General features: G+C 40.9%; 1 long non-coding RNA gene across 1 annotated transcript in view; it reads right to left on the minus strand.

The window, feature by feature from the left end:
- Positions 1–465: 465 nt before the first annotated feature.
- The window catches only part of LOC141047676 (uncharacterized), a 117,216-nt gene continuing 95,576 nt past the window's right edge, over positions 466–22,105 (minus strand). The window contains exon 4 of the long non-coding RNA XR_012219881.1: positions 466–5,162. This is a non-coding gene — a long non-coding RNA (uncharacterized lncRNA). The remainder of the gene's footprint in view (positions 5,163–22,105) is intronic.

Genomic DNA, 22,105 nt, shown 5'->3' on the forward strand with positions numbered 1-22,105 from the left:
TTGGTTGAGGAATGTACGGATCCATGAAATATATAGTTTTGCATGTCCTCAAGAACAAAGGGGAGGGGTTGCAAAAAGCATTCATCTGAGTGACACATCAGCTTAGGACTCTCCTCTATGAGCAAAAAAGAGCCAATCTGTACAAGTTCTCGTGCTCTGGGCAAATGTGCAGGGGAAATGTCAGGTGCACTAACAGAATCACCCCAGTTGATTAATTGAGCACCCTAGCATCAGCATTTAGATAACAGTTGCCTCTGGTGAAAAAAAAACACTTCAAAACATTCAAAGTTGCTGTTAAATAACTACAAAGTAAAAAGCATAAAAGAAATGATAGTGCATTAGCAACGTGCCCATAGAAATGTCAACCATTTCCACCAATCCAAATATGTTAGACTAAAATAAACAGTTAAAATCAAGCCAAAAACAGGAAAAAAAGATGTAAAGACAAAAACAATTATACAAAAACCCTGAACAATTTAAATTTTTATTAGTGGTTGCCAAGAATATGTCTCTTATCATGCAGGCTTAAAGTGTATTATGCTTAACAGTATTACTAAATAAAAATGTACAAAAAAGTAATTAGTGGATAACAAATTATTATATATCGCAATGGCTAATAGAATACTTTACTTTAATGGAGAACTTTGTAGACAGAGGGCATTAACGGATGATAGGAAATTTAGGAGTCCAGTGGGTGGAGTGACTAAGTGATTTCCAGCCTTTCTTATGTGAGTGAGTATGCTCAAAGATGGCGGTCTAGTAATGGCAAGACCGCCCATTGGACTACTAAATTCATAATCCAAGATCACGCAATCTCCATTAAAATAAATAGGAATTGGACCTCTTGTGAGCAGTTTGGAGGCGGTGAAATTTAACGGCCCACCGGAATTCCCTACGTTGGGCCTTATTATTAGAGTTTAGTCTAAGGTTACACAAATTAGAGAAACAGAATTCTTTACAATTTATTCACCCATATGGAATAATGAGCATCTCCTAGAATTTGCGAAATTATTAGAATTTGGAAATTAGGAGTCCCATGGAAATTTTCTATGATATGATAACCAGTTAATAAGTAGCGATGTACTCAAAACCTTCGAACTTTTACAGGAGGAATTTCACCTGCCTGAAAGTAGTTTATTTCAATACTTCTAACTTAAACATGCATATAAAGCCCAATGGAATTTAAATGATTTTGTAGTTCAGAAAGATATTGCTTTAGACACTATATGCTCAATAAGGGGCTACTAAGGGAGTGATTTACTGCATATATGAGGACTTGCAATTTATCTATATGAAAAAATTTCCATTGCTGGTTATACAAAATTGGGAATTAGAGTTGGGGGTCATTTCTAAAGACCTGGAAAGTGTCTGCAGCCTCTCACTAAGTGAACCTGGTAGACCTTCACAGTTGTATGTCATGCACAGAGTATACAGATCACCAGTGGTGTTGTTCAAAATGGGCATCAGACCCAACTCTAATAGCCCGCGCTGTCCTGGGGAAGATGCAAGAATATTTCACGTTATAGTCATGTCCGCAATTATATACATTTTGGATTGTGGTTCTTAACAATATAGAATTTGCATATAAAAGACCCCTTGATTTGTATTCTGGGATATGTTGATGAGCTTGGTATGGAAAAAGTGTGAAAAATTGCTATTACAGGCCTGACGTTCGCCCCCAGGAAACTAATTGCTTAAAATTGGATCTCATAGAGACCTCCATCCTGCGGGGAATCTCTTATTCAGGTTGAAAAAGGGGTTATTCCAAAAGAAAAGAAGTGCATATTTTGACAAATTTTGGTCTCCTTGGGGAGGGGGGGTGGGCGTAACTATTAATTATTGTTGTTTAATGCTGGCTAAAGAGTCTTAATAGATACTCTGTATAACAGTCTGGACTGTACGCTGGTTAACTGGTCCTGACAAAAGTGTGAAAAGACATGTTGTAGGTGTTTTGGACTTTATATTCCTATGTGTACTGAAATTTGGGTTCTGGTCGAGTACGACTGGTGTTTGAAAGGGTGGGATGGTTGTTGGAGGGGGGAATGGGGTTGAAATGTGCTGATTTGGATATCCTGTTTTTACCACAAAAGACTTCAAGCTGTCATTGATGTTAGAGGGGGCAATTAAGAAATGGGGTATGTAAGGGTCATTTGGATGTTTTGATTTGACATTATGATTTAAAAAGAGAAAACACAGTAGTTTGACAATAAATGGCTTCACCCAACCACTAACCATGAGTGGAGAAAACATTTTGGTGTTATCATTCATATTCTCTGCCGGGTATGAAAACTTTTGAGCACAACTGTATAAAAAATAAATAGAAATACTCATTTTATTTATTTTACTCATTTTCATAGCGCCATTAATTCCACAGCGCTTTACAGACATTATCATCACTGTCCCCATTGCGGCTCACAATCTACATTCCCTATCAGTATGTCTTTGGAGTGTGGGAGGAAACCGGAGAATCCGGAGGAAACCCACGCAAACACGGGGAGAACATACAAACTCCTTGCAGATGTTGTCCTTGGTGGGATTTGAACCAGCTCTTGTTCCAAACCTTACCTGATCTTATCTTGACATACAAGGGACTCACCTCAGATTGTTGTGATTGGCTCTGTGGGCATTTACATTTTTTTTACAGTGAGTTGAGATGGGACTAGTGGTTTTATGTTAAAGGGAATCTATCAGCAGATTTTTATTACGTAATCTGAGACCAGCATAATGTAGGGCAGGAAATTCTGATTCCAAGGAAGCATCACTTATGGGTTGCTTGGTGGGGTTTTATAGAATACCTGTTTTCTCTGATGGAGATGTAGCACAGCTAAGAGTAAAGGGGTTTTTACACTAAGCGATATCGCTAGCAATATCGCTAAAACGTCACTGATTTTGTGACGTTATAGCGATATTGCTAGCGATATCGCTATGTGTGATACTTACCAACGACCGGCTCCCCCACTGTCCATCGCTGATCGCGCGAGAATGTCCGGCTCCATTTCTCGTCGTCAGCTTCCTGCTGAGACTTCCTGCTGTGACGAGCGACGCGTGGAGGCGGGCGGGAGGACGTCAGGATCGCTGTGTGTGAAAGGTGAGTATCGTGCTCTGCGTCGCTGCTGCATCGCTGTGAGATCTTTCTGTATGAAAGCTCACTAGCGATCATTTAGCGATGCACCAGCGATCCTGACCGGGTCATATCGTGGTCGGAATCGCTGGTGCATCGCTAAATGTAAAAGGGCCTTTAAACTATATAAAAGTCCCTCTACCGCCCACACACCACTGTTTGGCAGCTTCCAGTGTACACTGTGCAATGTCAGCAAGCTACTACTCAGTGGTGGAGGCGGGGTTATACAGATTAACCTGACTGCTCTGCACATGAGCTGTAGTCCTGTGGTGATAATCTCCTGCTGATAAAATGCTGATAATTGACAAATCCTTGGAATCGGGGTCTCCTGTCTTATATTATGCTACTCTTAGATTAAATAGCAAAAAACCTGCTGACAGATTCTCTTGACCATTACTTCTTTTATTTTACTTTTTTACACCAGTCTGAGCCCTTTTACAATTGTTATCGGCTGGACAACCCTTCTGATTATGAAATGTTCATTACTTTATTTTAAATTCTCATATGGTACCAACTTCCTTCTCTTAGTGAGACACTATTTCTGTATACTATGGGTCTACATTGTATGGACCCTAAATATACAGTGCCCAAACAATTCTATGGGCCCCTTTTAAACCCCTATGTGTATCTAATTTTAATAAGGAGGCACATACTGTTAAAAGTTTGTTTTTAATTAATTACAAAAAAATGCTGTAATATGTAGGTGTAGACATTGTCGTGCATAGTGTGGGGGAAGAGAATGACACAAGGAGAGGCACAGAGGCACCAATCAGAGACACAAAGACTTACAGATTGACGTCCAAGTGTATACGGTCTAATGTTAAGAAACAAGTGTGGAGCAATGCCAACGGCTTGAAGGAAAGAGACTTGGAGCCATGTTTTGAAATATCTGAAGCATTATAGAATGGCTACAGATAACATAGATCATGAACTCCTTTATATGATGTGAAATGTCACTGTTTATTATAATGATGTCACCTTGGAAAAAGTATCTGGAGAGGAGACATGGCAGAAGCTTCTATATAGCCAGCTCTACTTTATAGGTTAACTGGGTTATTCCCAGCTTCATAAGATAGGTATCGTCAGATAGTGCTTGTAAATACAAGGAAGTTTGCAATTTACTGCTTCTGAAAATGTTCATCCGTTCTTGAGATATTAAAACTTTTCTTTACAGCTCGCTACCTTCGACATCAACCACTGCTGCTAGACAGCAGGACATGCGAAGAGTTGACAAGCTCTTTTCTGGCAAGTTTGTAAGCACTGTTTTCATGATCATTGGAGTGTGCTTTTACCTCCTAATCATGGCCAGATTACATTGCTGCTTACAAACTTTACAGCAGCAGTGGTCGGTCTCCTAGGCAACAAGCAGTAAAATAAAAAAAAAGTGTTAATATCTCAAGAACAGCTGCAAATTTTAATAAGCTGCAAATGGCAAAAGTGTTTGTCATTACAAGAACTAACAACATCCATGAAAATGAACATAATAACCCTTTAAAATGTCTTGTTACTTTGTTTTACGACATTTTTCCTTAAAAAGCGTCTTTTTGCGTTTTTCCTCATTTCTGTTTTTGAGCAATAAAACTAAATTTGTTCTAGTTCACACTTAGAATGTAATGTCAAACAGTATAACCAATTCTAGCCAAACATTCAGCAAAAAAAAAAAATAAAAAAAAGCAAGCAGAGTGTGCCAATGTAGAGATCAAAGGGTTAAAACATCCCACGCTCATCTCTCTTTCAACCTCTTTGGCAAAAAGACTGTCTGTGTTGGCACATCTCTTTTTCTATATTTTAGGCTTGCCAAAAATAAAGAACGGAAGCAACTGTGGTAGTTTAAATAGGCTTTCCGAAAAATAACATCCCGGCTATCTCTTGATGTTGAATGAAGGGTCCAGAGACTCAGAAGAACACTGCAAGAACAATAAGGATTTTTAGGGGCATTATGGTAGTGTAATGGAAACACATCTGCCCCCAAAAGTCCCTCATTTTCCCTGCGGTATACAGCTATGCAGAACAAGGTCAACCTTGGCAGTTCATGGTTCAACTAAAAAAGGAAAGGGGTATAGTTAGTAAAGTAATGCAACAAAAATGGGTCTCCCGCAACAGACAACATAATAAAAGACACAGAAATAATAACTTGCCATATAAAATGAAGACAAACTTTTTTCATACATAAGACATCATGAGGCACAATTTCAGCCATTAAAATGTGTTTTGTGAGTCTTGTTCTCCTAGGTGGTGCATTTGGAGACCTTGACGTGGAGAATGAAGATCCATGATTACCATTGACCTAACAATTGGCTTCTACATCAGGAATAAATTAATTAAAATGAAAAATCAATACTGAAGGAAGAGGAAAACTACTCCTAATTTTGAGGTCGGTGTGTAGATGACTATTACTGACTCACTCTACTAATATTTTATACATATCGTGGTCTAGATGAATAAAACCGAAGATTAGACATCCACCCCTTATGAATTGACATTTTAGGAGCACTACTTAAAGAAGTCCTGTCATGTCTCCTGACATGTTCCCTATAGTAAATTGTATTCCCAATTAAATAACAACTCTGCAACATATTTTATTAAAGGGGTTGTCCAATACTAGGACAAACCTTTCTTAATCTGAATGTTTGCCTCTGTTAAAAAAAAAACAAAAAAAACACCTGTACTCACTCTCATGTTGGCACTTGTTTCTGGGGCTCACGAGAGGTTGTTACATCACACGAGCCTTGTGGCCAATCAGTGTTGGCATTACTGTCCCGCCTTCAGACGTATAAGTAGGCAAAAGGAGCTCAGGGCTGCGCCTGCCGCTCAGTTCCTCTTGATTACTTATACGTCCAGAAGCGATACAGTGACGTCAGCACTGACTGGGCACAGCGCCGCTCGTATGACGTAACAACCTCACTTGAGCACCAGGAACATTCAGATTGAGAAGGGGTTGTTCCTAGTAATGGACAGCCCCTTTAAAAGGAAGTTTATTACCCTCAAAATAGATATTAACACAGGGGACTAAAGTCTCTGTAAAAATCATACTAGTACATATTAGTGGTACAAAGCCCGAGAAAATTTCTTTTAATTTAAAGCCAAAGGTGGGGCCTTCAGTCCACCCTTGATGTGGCCAAGGGCTCTGCACTGTTATGCCCCTGACAATTTGCATTTTAGGGACTTTTCCTGCTTCTGATTAACAGTGCTAGCTTGCACAGCGCAATCAGTGCCTGAACTCAACCCTTGATTTTGCCCGTGCTCACAGACACTGCATGAGCCTCTGTCAACCTTCACATCATGTTAGTACAAGTACGCACACAGTGTGTATGGGAGTTTTCTCACTGGCTCCTGCATGCGGTCGCCGGTTGCTAAACTGATACACTGAAAAGTGTAGTGATTGGTGGCCATAAGGAAGAGCAAGGAGAAGGCGTCTGGCCATGTACACATAGTGCCTGTGTGGGCATGCATACAGTGTGGATGCACATACAGTGTGGGCTCAGGCAGTGTCCTGCCCAGCGCTGGTTCAGAGCTGTCACGGACTGCTCCTGCAGGCGAATCTGCTGCTTCATTTGAGCTCACATCAACAGGCGGGATTGCCAACACCATGTTGATTGACAGACGGCTCCCCACAGGCAGCTGATAATCAGCACAGCACTGTCAGTTACGCCTTGTGGACAGAGCAAAGCAGAAGAGAGACCACTGCTCTTTCTACGTGACATCACCGTATGCTGCAGAATCGCAGGCAGGAGCGGTCCATGACCGATCTGAGCCAGAGACCAGCGCCGGCAGAACAGGCAGGTAGATAGCAACTATCTGCCTGTAACTTCTTAGGCCCACAAGAGAAAATAAAATAGTCCCAGGGAACCCCTTCAAATGACCAAATGTACAAAGCAATACACTGTTTACCCTAAAAGCTGATGACAGATCTGGCTAAATTCTAGAGGCGCTACATACAGTAGGAATGAAAGTTTTATAGAAGGGATCAGTTTGTAATGAAATATAACAGAGTAAAAAGAATAGTTTTGTTTATTATCTACTTAAAGTAATGTTTACTAAGCTATGTAAGGGTACTAGAGAAAGAAATGCTTAACATCACGCTGCTGAAGCATGCTTCAAAAAATGTGCCTTTTCAGTAAAAAATGTGTGCATAGAATACAAACCATGCATTGTAAAACAAAATCCAGCACAACAAAATGCTGAAAGCAACTTTGGGACTGGAGGAATGTGCAATAAAACACCACATGATTTCAGCACAACAAAGATGTTTTCTCGCACAAGTTATTTGGACCTGGGCAGCTGCCAGCTGTCTACATACATCAATGACAAAGTACCCGCATATTGGTGGCAACCAGTTGGCTAAAGATACAGTGTCACAGGTATGCAGAACGAAAGGAACACGTCGCACCAAATTCGGGTTAACCACATCCTACTGCTCTGGAAGAAATCCCTGAACTTCAAACGTAAGGATATGCTACAACATGAGGCCAATATATACACCAGAACTAAAAACTGGCAAGGAATTCAAAGTCATTAATTTCCCCTGACTGATACAGACGTCTATGTGCAAACAAGTCCAGCAAGAGAGAAATTTTAGAAATAAAAGCTCACAACAGCTATATTTTCCAAAATTCCTCATAGAATGTATCACACTCACATCTCGTCATATTAGAATGATTAAACTCTTCACCTTTTCCCTTTCAGCACATAATTTTCGTTGCGCGCTAGTGATGAGGGAACGTGCTTGGATACAGCATTAGTTAGCACCTGAGCATGCTCGGATGAGTGTCTTCGGCATGCTCGAAAAATATGTTTAAGTCCCCACGGCTGCATGTTTCACGGCTATTAGACAGCCGCAACACATGCAGGGATTGTCTGTTTGTTAGGCTGCGGGAACTCAAACACATTTTTTGAGCGCGCCAAAGACACTTGGTTAACTCCTTACCCGAGCACCTTCGCTCGTCACTACTGAACACCATAATAAAAATAGTATGGCAAATAGTATTCATTGCGTTTAAAAAAATTGCATGAGTTTTCCATAAAGCCCATTAATCACTTACTGACGGGCTATTTTCTATTTTTCCCTCCCTTTTTTGCAAGGGTAAGAAAAGTGCAATTCCACAATTGTTTTTTGAATTTTTTATTGTTCTTTTTTTATTTTCCATGTTCACTATACTGTAAAACTGACCTGGCAATATGATTCTCCAGGTCAGGTATGAGTACATCGATACCAAACATGTTTAGTTTTTTATTATTATTTAGATCGAGAAAAAAAAAATGGAAAATTTTAAAAAATAAATTAATAAAAAGTTTGTTTGTGTCACTATTTTCCAAGTCCCGTAATGTTTTCATTTTTTGGTATATGGAGCTGTGTGAGGGCTTATTTTTGCGGCTTGAGCTGTTGTTTCTACTGATACCATTTAAGAGTAGATAAGATTTTTTTATTTCCTCAAATTGCATTTCACAGATGCACCAATTCTGGCGCTTTGCCTGGCTCTTCCCACTTGCCCTGTAGCAGTGGCATTCATATTTGTGGGGTTGATGTCACCTTTCTATTGTCTGGTGACATCAAGCCAATGGCTTAGTAATGGAGAAGCGCCTTTAAGACACCTATCCATTTCCTTATCCTATAGTTATATGGTAAATAAACATACAGTCAGAAAAAAGTATTTTATTTGAAATAAAAACAAAATACACTTTTTTTTATTTAAAAATAACAAACAGTAATACTCACCTAACGTCCATTCCATTGAATCCCTTGTCTCCTGTAAGAAAGCAAAAACCAAAAATATTCCTCAAATGTCCGACGTTCAGTTCCACACTACACCGTAATCCATGTCTGGGTATAAATAGTTTTTAACCTGGATGGTGCCAAGATGCAATAGTCCAGGCTGAGAACCATGGATGAATGAGCTGTTGTGAGCGTAAGATCACCGCTAGCACAGTGAGAAGAATTCTGATGTTGCAGAGGCGAGTTCTACACAGTTCACCGGGAGAACATCACTGCAGCAAATTTGAATTTCGGTGAACTTACCTCTGCAACATGAGCATTGTTCTCACAGTGCTAGTGGTGTTCTCACCAGAGCGAGGTCACTGCAGTTCATTGGCCCAGCTAGGAATACAGCCTCAGTGACCTGCGGTAACCTCGATGAAGTCACTGCTAGTCATCTTGTCACCCTCCAGGTTCAAAACTATTTATCCCCAGACATGGATTACGGCATGGGACAGAACGACAGACAGGTGAGGGATATTGTTTTTAATTTTTGTTTTATTACTGGAGACGAAGGATTCAATGGAATGAGCGTTAGGTAAGTGTGTTTGTTATTTTTAAATAAAAATGGAAAAGTGTGTTTTGTTTTATTTCAAATAAAAGACTTTATTCTGGCTGTGTCTTTATTTACACTATAACTATAGGATTAATAATGGATAGGTGTCTGATAGATGCCTCTCCATTAGTAATCCGTGGGCTTGATGTCACCTGACAATACAAAGGTGACATCAACCCCACAAATATGAACCTTACTTGCCACCGCTACAGGGCAAGTGGGAAGAGCTGGGAAAAGCACTAGAATTGGAACATCTAATAGATGCGCCTTTTCTGGGTGGCTATGGTATTTTTAGGCTGGGGCCAATATCTGGGGATCCTTACTAGCCTGAGAGTACAAGCCCCCAGCTGTCTGCTTTAGCAAGGCTGGTTGCCAAAAATGAGGGGGACCTGACACCATTTTATTAATAAATAAATTAAATAATTAAAAAACAGCGTGGGGACCCCTCTATTCTTGATAACCAACCTTGGTTATGTTGACAGCGGATAGTTGCAGCCCCCAGATGTCAGTTTTGCCTGCCTGGTTATCAAAAAATAAAGCGGAATCCACATCGTTGTTGTTTTTTTAATTATTATTTATTTAGAGTGCAGGCACAGGCTGATGAATACTCCCATCACCCAACTTTTTACCTCCGATCACAGCTGCAGGCTCACACTGTCATTTGACAGCATGGGAAAGGCGACTGTCTGAACGGCGGTAATGATTTTACCACCGATCAGAAGCAGTGTTTGCCGCAGTGTCATTCACATGACACCGTGGCAAACACTGGATGTTCAGGCCCCCATTCAAGTGAATGGGGTCCAGGTTTGGGTCTGGGTACTGTTCTGGTACCCAAACCCAAACTTCTTTAACTGTTTAGCCAGAGAAATGTCCATTTCTTTAACAGATGGTCTGAACCCACCAGACCAAAACATCCGGGGGTAAGTCCATCTTTACTCAATACTATAAAGTTGTAAGTGGTTGTAAGTTAAGTGGTTGAAAGTGATAAGTATGTGCCATAATAATAATAAATTATTATTTATTATGACATTAATAAGTCAGTCTCCCGCTCATGACATCCCCATGTGCCAGAGCAAAAAGCGAAGCTGTAAGAGCACATTACATGTATAGCCTTTGAAATGCATAACTATCATGAAATGTTGCATATTCTCTACAGTGGTCTCTCGTAAAACATGGAAGATGGTCCTAATCATTGCAAACTATATGTGTATTACTGCACATGTATTTTGTTACATTATCTTAAATGTTAACATTTAATCATTACCGGATAAGAAAAAATGTTGAAATAGTTTTCCATTAGTCTGAAAAAATCATTTTAGTCCTATAAATATAACCAGAGTTTGAACACTTGCATTTTACAGTTGAAACATTGCCTCACAAGAGAACTTATACTGGAATTGTTTTACTCACTTTACCAAGAAATTCTCTTTTGTGATGTTCCCGACTACCATTTCTATAGAGGGAATATGTCATTAAGATCAGCCCTCCTAAGCTGTCTATATGGACATGCGGGTCATGGGAAGCTGAATAAAATTTTTAATAAGAGGGGGCATTACCTGTGTGAGACATTTAGCTAACAGCACAGTAGAACTGAAATTTGTCTCATTACAAGCACATTTTTTGCAGCTCTTGGGCTCTACTGTATTGCGACAATATTGCAACATTGACCGCATGTGAGATGGAAGCTGAGAGGAACCTGCAGATGGGTCCACAAGGCCACGTTCATAAGCTCAGTATTTTACATCAAAACCAGGAGTGGAACAATTCCTTTTTGCAACTGTGTTCTCTAAGAAAGCAAATGTAACATCAATTGATCTTCATGGTGCCATTGAAGGAATAAAAGAATCCACACTATCCATAAACCGAGAGATGGTGAGAGAACACCTAGCTACCGTATTTTTCAGACTATAAAAACGCACTGGACCATAAGACACACCCCAAATTTTCAGAAGGAAAGCAAGGAAAAAAAATGCGTCAAATGAGGGTCTGTCTTACAATCCGAATTCAGCTTACCGGGGAAAATCAGTAGCGCTGGTGGAGCGTGGTCACAGGGGCTGTTCGGTGGTCCGGCGATGATATGACTCCCATCCCAGACTGGTGCAGCAAGTTCTGCGGTGCTCATGGCGTGGGGGCTCCGGCGACATTTTCTGAAAGCCCGGAGCCCCCGCACATTCATTGTTGCGTAGCAGTAGCATTTGAGAAATCCCATCCCAGGGTGGTGCGGCAGGTTAGTCGGTGCTCAGTGGTAGGGGCTCCGTCAACATTTTGAGAAAGCCTGGAGCCCCACACAACCCCACTGCTGCGATGCGGTGGCCTCCGGGAAAGTGGCTACCGAGTCGGCGCATGCGCAGATTGAGATCTTGGCAGCCATTTTCCCGGAGGTCACCCATCACAGCAATGGAAGTGCGGGAGCTCCAGGCTTTCAGAAAATGTAGTCGGAGCCCTGCACCACTGCGCACGGCCGAATACTGCCGCATCAGCCTAAGAAGGAAGTGTGATCATAGCCCTGTAGCGTCGGACCACCGCAGAATAGCCTGACTCCTGCTGCCGCCACACTACTTGTAAGTATATTCCGACTATAAATTTTTTGGGAAAAAAAGTTAGTGTTATAGTCCAATAAATACGGTAATTTAAATTAATTTAAATCTCCTGGTCCAGATGAATTACGCCCTAGGGTACTGAAAGAGTTAACAAAACCAAAAAGAATTGTGTACTACCAAGAGGTAACTATAAATAGAAACAAAAATAACTTAACCCCTACAAAAGATATTAGCAATATTAAAAGCTGAACAGTCCTTGATGGGAGAATACTGAGTGGGGGTATTGTGGGAACCCCTTGATCTCAGTGTACTGCTTTGGAGTGATTTCTGTGGGAAAGCTTTGGTTATCATTATACCCGTAATGGGGACTTTGGTAGACACTACTTTGAGGGGGACAGGAGCAGGATGTTGCTTGTGACCCCCTCTCAGAGCTGAATGTGGCTCTCAAGGTCAAAAAGGTCTGCTGCTCTAGATACTAGTATATCTCGTAGAGCTATATGTTCTAGGTTCAGTAACCACTACAGGACTATTCTGGTGCATGTTATTATGTGATATAGCGCCTAATAATGTATTAGTGATAGGGATATGTTTAATCAATGGGTCAGGGAAAGAATAAGAGTAGGAGGGGTTACTCCAGGCTTATTATCCCTCTGAAGGTATTATGTAGAATCAGGATATACTAATGTGCTTACAATCACGTTATATTAAGTAGCATTGGTGAAAATCTATAGGCATATATAACTAAATACAGTTGTGGCCAAAAGTATTGACACCCCTGCAATTCTGTCAGATAATACTCAGTTTCTTCCTGAAAATGATTGCAAACACAAATTCTTTGGTATTATTATCTTCATTTAATTTGTCTTAAAGGAAAAAACACAAAAGAGAATGAAGCAAAAAGCAAAACATTGATCATTTCACACAAAACTCCAAAAATGGGCCAGACAAAAGTATTGGCACCCTCAGCCTAATACTTGGTTGCACAACCTTTAGCCAAAATAACTGCGACCAACCGCTTCCGGTAACCATCAATGAGTTTCTTACAATGCTCTGCTGGAATTTTAGACCATTCTTCCTTGGCAAACTGCTCCAGGTCCCTGATATTTGAAGGGTGCCTTCTCCAAACTGCCATTTTTAGATCTCTCCACAGGTGTTCTATGGGATTCAGGTCTGGACTCATTGCTGGCCACCTTAGAGCTCTCCAGTGCTTTCTCTCAAACCATTTTCTAGTGCTTTTTGAAGTGTGTTTTGGGTCATTGTCCTGCTGGAAGATCCATGACCTCTGAGGGAGACCCAGCTTTCTCACACTGGGCCCTACATTATGCTGCAAAATTTGATGGTGGTCTTCAGATCTCATAATGCCATGCACACGGTCAAGCAGTCCAGTGCCAGAGGCAGCAAAGCAACCCCAAAACATCAGGGAACCTCCGCCATGTTTGACTGTAGGGACCGTGTTCTTTTCTTTGAATGCCTCTTTTTTTCTCCTGTAAACTCTATGTTGATGCCTTTGCCAAAAAGCTCTACTTTTGTCTCATCTGACCAGAGAACATTCTTCCAAAACGTTTTAGTTTTTTTCAGGTAAGTTTTGGCAAACTCCAGCCTGGCTTTTTTATGTCTCGGGGTAAGAAGTGGGGTCTTCCTGGGTCTCCTACCATACAGTCCCTTTTCATTCAGACGCCGATGGATAGTACGGGTTGATATTGTTGTACCCTGGGACTGTAGGGCAGCTTGAACTTGTTTGGAAGTTAGTCGAGGTTCTTTATCCAACATCCGCACAATCTTGTATTGAAATCTCTTGTCAATTTTTCTTTTCCATCCACATCTAGGGAGGTTAGCCACAGTGCCATGGGCTTTAAACTTCTTGATGACACTGCGCACGGTAGACACAGGAACATTCAGGTCTTTGGAGATGGACTTGTAGCCTTGAGATTGCTCATGCTTCCTCACAATTTGGTTTCTCAAGTCCTCAGACAGTTCTTTGGTCTTCTTTCTTTTCTCCATGCTCAATGTGATTCACACAAGGACACAGGACAGAGGTTGAGTCAACTTTAATCCATGTCACCTGGCTGCAAGTGTGATTTAGTTATTGCCAGCACCTGTTAGGTGCCACAGGTAAGTTACAGGTGCTGTTAATTACACAAATTAGAGAAACATCACATGATTTTTCGAACAGTGCCAATACTTTTGTCCACCCTCTTTTTTATGTTTGGTGTGGAATTATATCCAATTTGGCTTTAGGACAATTCTTTTTGTGTTTTTTTCATTTAAGACAAATTAAATGAAGATAATAATACCAAAGAATTTGTGTTTGCAATCATTTTCAGGAAGAAACTGAGTATTATCTGACAGAATTGCAGGGGTGTCAATACTTTTGGCCACAACTGTACCTCCAACGCAAGATGTACCAAAAAAGATTATAATAAACCTCACAGTGCAAACAAATATCAGATGGGTGCATGGTAATATCATTCTGAAGCATAGCAACAAATGGCAGCCTGCAGCTTCTATATAGAGAGATCTACTTATCTGTAAGTGTCTCTTGTCCACAGTTATGCTACTACTACCTACTACTGCTACTAGCATAGTGAGCAGACTGCAAAGTATGTCCAATGAGGAATGGGTAAAGGATCTGGGAATGTTTCACTTGCAAAAAAGAAGGCTAAGAGGAGACTTAATAGCTCTCTACAAACATCACATGGGCTGTCACAGCGTAGAAGGATCATCATTCTCATTTGCAGATGGAAACATGAGAAGCAATGGAATGAAACTGAAAGGGAGAAGATACAGATTAGATATTAGAAAACACTTTTTGACAGTGAGGGTGATCAATGAGTGTAACAGGCTGCCACGAGAGGTGGTGAGTACTCCTTCAAGGGAAGTCTTCAAATTCTGTATTGAGCAGGGGGTTGGACATGATGACCATGGGGGTCCCTTCCAACTCTAACATTATATGATTCTATGATCCATAAGGAGAAATATGTATGGCAAGTCTCATTAAAGGATAGATACTGACTTTTAAGATTACTACTTCCAATAGATGGTAACGTCCCCTTTTATTTATAATAATCTCCGGAGGCAAATTTTCATGCAGAGCTATGCCCGGACCATAGTTCTTAACAGTTCATTTACATATAATGAAACATGGATTTCTCTAGAATAAGACATTGTATTGCAGATATCAAGATGTCATTTTATTCAGCTTCCTATAACCAGCATGTGGAGCGACCTCACTCGCCAGGGCTGTGGGGTACTCGGTACCGGGCCGGTTGATCTTCTCAATGGGAGTTGTCACGGCAGCAGTGACCTGGTCCGTGGCCCTGGGGCTCCATTGCAAAAGGGGTCGTTTCAGTGTGCTTATGGTGGAGAAAGTTTATAAGTGATTCGTGACGCCACCTGTGGTGTTCGGCAAGGAAGATATTAAGCCGACGCTGCAAACAGCTCCTCTGGGACAGATGGTGTGGTGCAGCAATGATGTTATAGCCCTCCACAGGCAGGGCTGTAGTCCCAGGGCAGAGTAGGTGAAGTAACACTTAGATGCTGTAGTGTTGGGCGCAGGTGGGATGTAGCAGTGCCGGGCAGGTTGACGCAGGAATAAGTAGAGGACACCAAGGCATGTAGTTCCAAAGCTTTACTCACAGTCTGTTGTGGTACAGGTGCCCGCATCCGTGCCGTGTCCTCTGGGTCAGGAGCTCAGTCAACTTCCAGGCAAGATGAAGTACTCCTTTCCAACACTCCGCCAACATATGTGCCTTTTCTGAACGTCTCCCTCTTAGCGCCTTTTAGTGAAGTACTCACAGTACTGAGTTACACTGGAGTTCCTCCTGTCAGATGTTCCTAAGAATTCTACTTGTACGGCAGACAGCTGTAGCCTGCTTCGGGGACTCCTTCTACCTAGTCCCAGCTCACACACGTTGCTGTTGTGCCCCCAAGTCTGGTGTGGGAATAAAGTGGTCACTACTTCTATTCCTCCGGTGTCTGCTGCAGGACCATTAGTATCCATACAACCTCAGGGACCGGACCCCGGCCTTGCGCTTAGAACTTGGGAAGGGTTCTCCTCTAACCCTGATCCTTGGTTCTCTTCTTCTCCTCATGTTCCGTACTAATTCTTCCCTTCTTATGGAGAGTCAGGCTTTCTATCAATGTTCCTTTCTTGTGCCAGCGGACCCAGATCACTGAGGTCGGCTGCAGCACTTCCTTCATCCATCCCACTCAGGGGATCTCCTTTCACAGACTGACCTCGTCAGACTCCTGTGACTACCTGACTAAATCCTATCCTCTTCCCACTCTTTTAATGCAAACTAAACTCTACCCACCTCCCAGCACGCTTCGTGTTCCAAGCAGGGAGCCACCAAAGGGTGCTTTGCTACACAACTATGTTGTGTGGGATGCAGGTGTCTCCACCTTACCTGGATAGTGGGGCACCACACCTCAGGAGGAGGTGCAGTACCTCTGTCCCGACTGAACCCTCAGGGGCGCCACACATGCCCATATCGACAGCTTAGGAGGGTAGATCTTACTGATAGATATAGATTCCCTTTAAGTCATAATTTGGAAGTCCAGAAAGTAAAACTACTTATAATTATCTCCATGAGTAAAGACCCCACTATTCTGCTGCCAGCTACACAGGGAGTTAAAGTGTTATAATAGTCCTAAACAAAAAAAAAATTCTTTTACCTCAATATTTCTTCCAAAGAATCACAGTAGTTTTTCTAAGTAAAACATGTCAAGCATGCGACAAGAACAAATAAATGTTTGAATGACAGAGGTTGAAAATAAAATACATGACTGTATCAGTAAATCGTATCTCACATGCTGGTGTCTCCTGAGGTTTTATTTTGATGAGAAGTATTTCTGCTAAATAATACATGCTAAGAACTTGTTAATGGCCGATACTCAGAATATTCCAAGAACTGTTTTACAACTCGGCTGTGATCCCTGAAATGGTTTCTGCTTTGGATAAATATGAGGTTTATCTGAACATTACACTGACGGAGCTTTATGTTTGCTGTTGTACATAACAGTACAGGTTTCAAGTTAGAATCCTGAATACACAGTTCCGTTCTTATAAAAGTAAAACTTAAAACATGGCCATGAGTTGTATAAACTTTATTTTAAAATGTGCTAAAAAAAATTCAGAATAATTGCCTTGGTATAAAATGTCCTGATACATCAACTTTTTAAGAAATCACAAGTTTAACCCCATCGTCACCTTGCGATTTTCCATTTTTATTTGCAGTTTTAGGATTTTGCCCCTAGTATAGAGTATGATACAGGTTGGCTGGGTGAGAGGTCAAAGGGTACTGGTTCTCTTTTAGAGTCTCGAAACCTAATAATAGAGATATTTATAGACCATGCAATGCTATTTGTAAAAAAGGTATGCAAATTTGCACTCCACCAAGCGAAAAAAAGGAGGTTCTTTAGTGCCACCTAGTAGAGGTAGCCAACCCTATAAGTCAACTTGTCACATGATGTAAGATATTTGGCCAAACTAGTGTTCTCCAAAAGGACAGACAGCGCTTGTGGGTTCTTACTTCTCATTAGTGCAGTGTACTCTCTATTCTTCTGTCAAAGACCTCTGATTAGGGTTGATCAAAAAGGTTTGTAGGACGTTCATAACATTGGTTGTCTACAGTCAGTACGCTGCAAAGTTCCTATTAAGTGCTAACATCCTCGGCAGCTCTTCTGTTTAGTAGGCCCAGCACAACTTCATACATTTGTCGTCCTGCAATGTAAGGACATCATGAAGAGCCTACTAGTTAGAAGACGCGTCAGGTCATTTGAAGGAAGAAAGAGGCTCAAATGTCCACTATACAAGGGTTCTGCTAATCTTTTGCTCAACTCTGTTTCTCACCCATTCAACAGTACCTGCATGACCAGGGAGTATAGCCGAATCCATAGGCATCTCCATGCCAGCTTGGTGGTCTTACCTCCACAAAGAGAAGCAGTAACCAAAAGACCTGTATAAAACCAAATCCAATCAAAATGTACATCCTTTCAGATTTTTTTTTTTTAGCAAAAATGTTTCCTTGGCGCCTGTAGTACAAAGCTTTCTATAGGTGTAGAAAATACTAGCAACAGTTGTCCATGTGCAAGGTCCTTTGGGAGAAGACCTTTAATTAAAAATGGTAGAATTTGGGACAGCAAATTTTGTTGGTCATCACTGTATCTCATTACCAATTCTTGGGGGTAATGTGGGTCTGATTATTGTATTTTATCATCGGAAAACCAGGTGGCATGAATATGCTGCTCTTGAAGAGCTAGTATGGCTCTAAATGGTATTTTAGTTGTAAAAAAAAAAGTTATCTGCCATCTAGATAACAGGCTAAAAAGATATATGGGTGATCTTTAGGGTAATTATCTTCGAGAGTGAGGGTAGTGGACAAGCTCTTTAAGACTCTTTTACACATTAGGGTTTCTTTGTGAGTATGCAATCTGGTAAATTCATAGATACTGTATACAACTGATCCATTATAGTGGAGGTGCCTTTTCACATGTCCCAAATGTAGAACATTTGTACTCGTAAAAAAAAATGGAGACGCGTCCTACTTTTTGTGTTGCGGAACAAACGAGCCAATGACACTCAATGGATCCATGAAAAAAAAAGTTAAAAACAGACAGAACACGGTTATCATCCAACCAAAAAATGGGTCCAACACAATGAAAAAAACAAGTACCGGTACTAATTATCACATAGGAGAATAAAATTTGGCTTGTGAAAACCAGACTTACCCGAGGAAAAAATATCCTTCTTGGTTTCACATGGCATCCACTGATCATTAGATGTACATCTAGCAAATGTCACTGTATCTGCCTCTTCCACCTCTGGATTTAGACCATTCAACAGCATAACTAATTGTATCTCTAGCCCTCCAATATACTAAACCATTGCACTAATGCAAAGCGACGTCCCTCCAGCTCAACTATCTAAAGCACTCAACTATGTGTTTTTCTTTTCGTCAAGCAGAATGTTAAGAATTTGTCTAAAATTAGTCATGAATTGTAAAATTCTTTTCACAGTGCAAAAGCATTAGCTAAAATGGAATTTTTTTAGTTGAAGTACAGTATACATTCCCCGGAATTCGTCTCTTCCCAACAGCAGGGATATCACAGTTAAATATTAAACAAAGATTAAGCAATAATGTATGTGACTGCTCATATGTGGGAAGCTGCAGCTATCAGCAGACTGAATTATGGCAGTCATTTATTCAATAGAAGTAATTGGATATGTTTCTGAAAATAAAAGTATTTCAAATATTTTAATTTTTCTTTTGATCTTTTTTTTTTAAAAAAGTGCATGTTTGGGTGCAGAGATACATAACAGACCGGTTCATTTTTCAACTCCCAAAGTAATGATACTGCTATTTCACTTAACCCCTAGAATATGTTGGAATGTGCCCAGAACGAGAATGCTTCCATGTACTGTATGTCACAACGGCTAATCCATGAGGACAGCAGAGTAAGACTGTTCTTCTGCTACATCAACATTTAACAATCACCTGTCAGCTCTCTAGACTATTTTTGAGAATATTTATATCCCCCGTGAAATTGCAATACTGGAGAACCTTAGAACACGGCGTTATGTCCTTCCTCTGTTATTCCTCCCGAAAATGTTTGAATCATTGACAACTACAGTCATATGTAAAAGTTTGGGCACCCCTATTAATGTTAACCTTTTTTTCTTTATAACAATTTTGGTTTTTGCAACACGTATTTCAGTTTCATATATCTAATAACTGATGGACTCAGTTATATTTCTGGATTCAAATGAGGTTTATTGTACTAACAGAAAATGTGCAATCTGCATTTAAACAAAATTTGACCGCTGCAAAAGTATGGGCACCCTTATCATTTTCTTGATTTGAACACTCCTAACTACTTTTTACTGACTTCCTGAAGCACTAAATTGGTTTTGTAACCTCATTGAGCTTTGAACTTCATAGCCAGGTGTATCAAATCATGAGAAAAGGTATTTAAAGTGGCCACTTGCAAGTAGTTCTCCTATTTGATTCTCCTATGAAGAGTGGCATCATGGGCTCCTCAAAACAACTCTCAAATGATCTGAAAACAAAGATTATTCAACATAGCTTTTCAGGGGAAGGATACAAAAAGTTGTCTCAGAGATTTAACCTGTCAGTTTCCACTGTGAGGAACATAGTAAGGAAATGGAAGAACACAGGTACAGTTCTTGTTAAGCCCAGAAGTGGCAGGCCAAGAAAAATATCAGAAAGGCAGAGAAGAAGAATGGTGAGAACAGTCAAGGACAATCCACAGACCACCTCCAAAGACCTGCAGCATCATCTTGCTGCAGATGGTGTCACTGTGCATCGGTCAACAATACAGCGCACTTTGCACAAGGAGAAGCTGTATCGGAGAGTGATGCGAAAGAAGCCGTTTCTGCAAGCACGCCACAAACAGAGTCGCCTGAGGTATGCAAAAGCACATTTGGACAAGCCAGTTACATTTTGGAAGAAGGTCCTGTGGACTGATGAAACAAAGATTGAGTTGTTTGGTCATACAAAAAGGCGTTATGCATGCGCTGTATTGTTGACCGATGCACAGTGACACCATCTGCAGCAAGATGATGCTGCAGGTCTTTGGAGATGGTCTGTGGATTGTCCTTGACTGTTCTCACCATTCTTCTTCTCTGCCTTTCTGATATTTTTCTTGGCCTGCCACTTCTGGGCTTAACAAGAACTGTACCTGTGTTCTTCCATTTCCTTACTATGTTCCTCACAGTGGAAACTGACAGGTTAAATCTCTGAGACAACTTTTTGTATCCTTCCCCTGAAAAGCTATGTTGAATAATCTTTGTTTTCAGATCATTTGAGAGTTGTTTTGAGGAGCCCATGATGCCACTCTTCATAGGAGAATCAAATAGAACTACTTGCAAGTGGCCACTTTAAATACCTTTTCTCATGATTTGATACACCTGGCTATGAAGTTCAAAGCTCAATGAGGTTACAAAACCAATTTAGTGCTTCAGGAAGTCAGTAAAAAGTAGTTAGGAGTGTTCAAATCAAGAAAATGATAAGGGTGCCCATACTTTTGCAGCGGTCAAATTTTGTTTAAATGCAGATTGCACATTTTCTGTTAGTACAATAAACCTCATTTGAATCCAGAAATATAACTAAGTCCATCAGTTATTAGATATATGAAACTGAAATACCTGTTGCAAAAACCAAAATTGTTATAAAGAAAAAAGGTTAACATTAATAGGGGTGCCCAAACTTTTACATATGACTGTATTTGGTAGCCTTACATATATCAATAGTGTCTCTACACAATACTAAGCAGACAGTGGCAGTGTGTCATTGACAAGGGGAATAGTAACAGTCAGTTTTCAATTTATTCATATATTTCTGGGAGGAATAGTACAATGCATAGCTCTAAGAAAAGATGCTTCAAAATTTAAAGTAAACCCATTACCAAGTTTTCCACATATAAACTACAGGCACCACCATTAAAGTATCTTTTACACCACACTAGAAAGCTGTAAAAAAAGTCCACAGCCCCCTCACCAGATCACAAAAAAGAGAATTTATTATACTCACCTAAGGGGCGGTCCAATCTGATGGCAGTCTCTGGTCTTGAACGGCCGCCTTCCCTCTTCCTTCAAATCACTGTCTTCCTTTTCGTAGATGACGTAGGACGCATCATCCACACAGGGTCCTCCATCACTCTCCTGTGCAAGTGCACTTCTTTCTGCCCTGCTGAGTAGTGTAATGTGCACGCCCCAGAAAAGGCCAAAGGCCACCAATGATATGGACCAGAAGCTGGTGTATGCGCACTACAGTACTCTTTGTTCTGCCCTCCACAGAGCAAAGAAGTGCCTCTGTGCAGGAGTGCGACAGGGGGACACCGTGTAGGTGACGTAGGATACGTCATCAACATGAAGCAGGGAAGGAGGATGGAGATTGTGGGAGGAAAGCAGGCAGAGGATCAAGACCCGAGACACCCATCAAGCGTGCCCCGATACGGCCTGTGGGCGGAGCTGTGGGGGGGACTTAATGCGGTGCTCTGCTTACATATTCATCAGTATGGTTTATGACAGGTCACTGATGGCTCAGTGACCTGCTCCCTATTATACATACTGCATATCTTATTGTTTGGGAAAAAAAAATCACATTCATCAAGTA

This window comes from Dendrobates tinctorius, unplaced genomic scaffold, assembly GCF_039654945.1.
Source record: "Dendrobates tinctorius isolate UK_male_01 unplaced genomic scaffold, ASM3965494v1 ptg000129l, whole genome shotgun sequence".
NCBI lineage: Eukaryota > Metazoa > Chordata > Amphibia > Anura > Dendrobatidae > Dendrobates > Dendrobates tinctorius.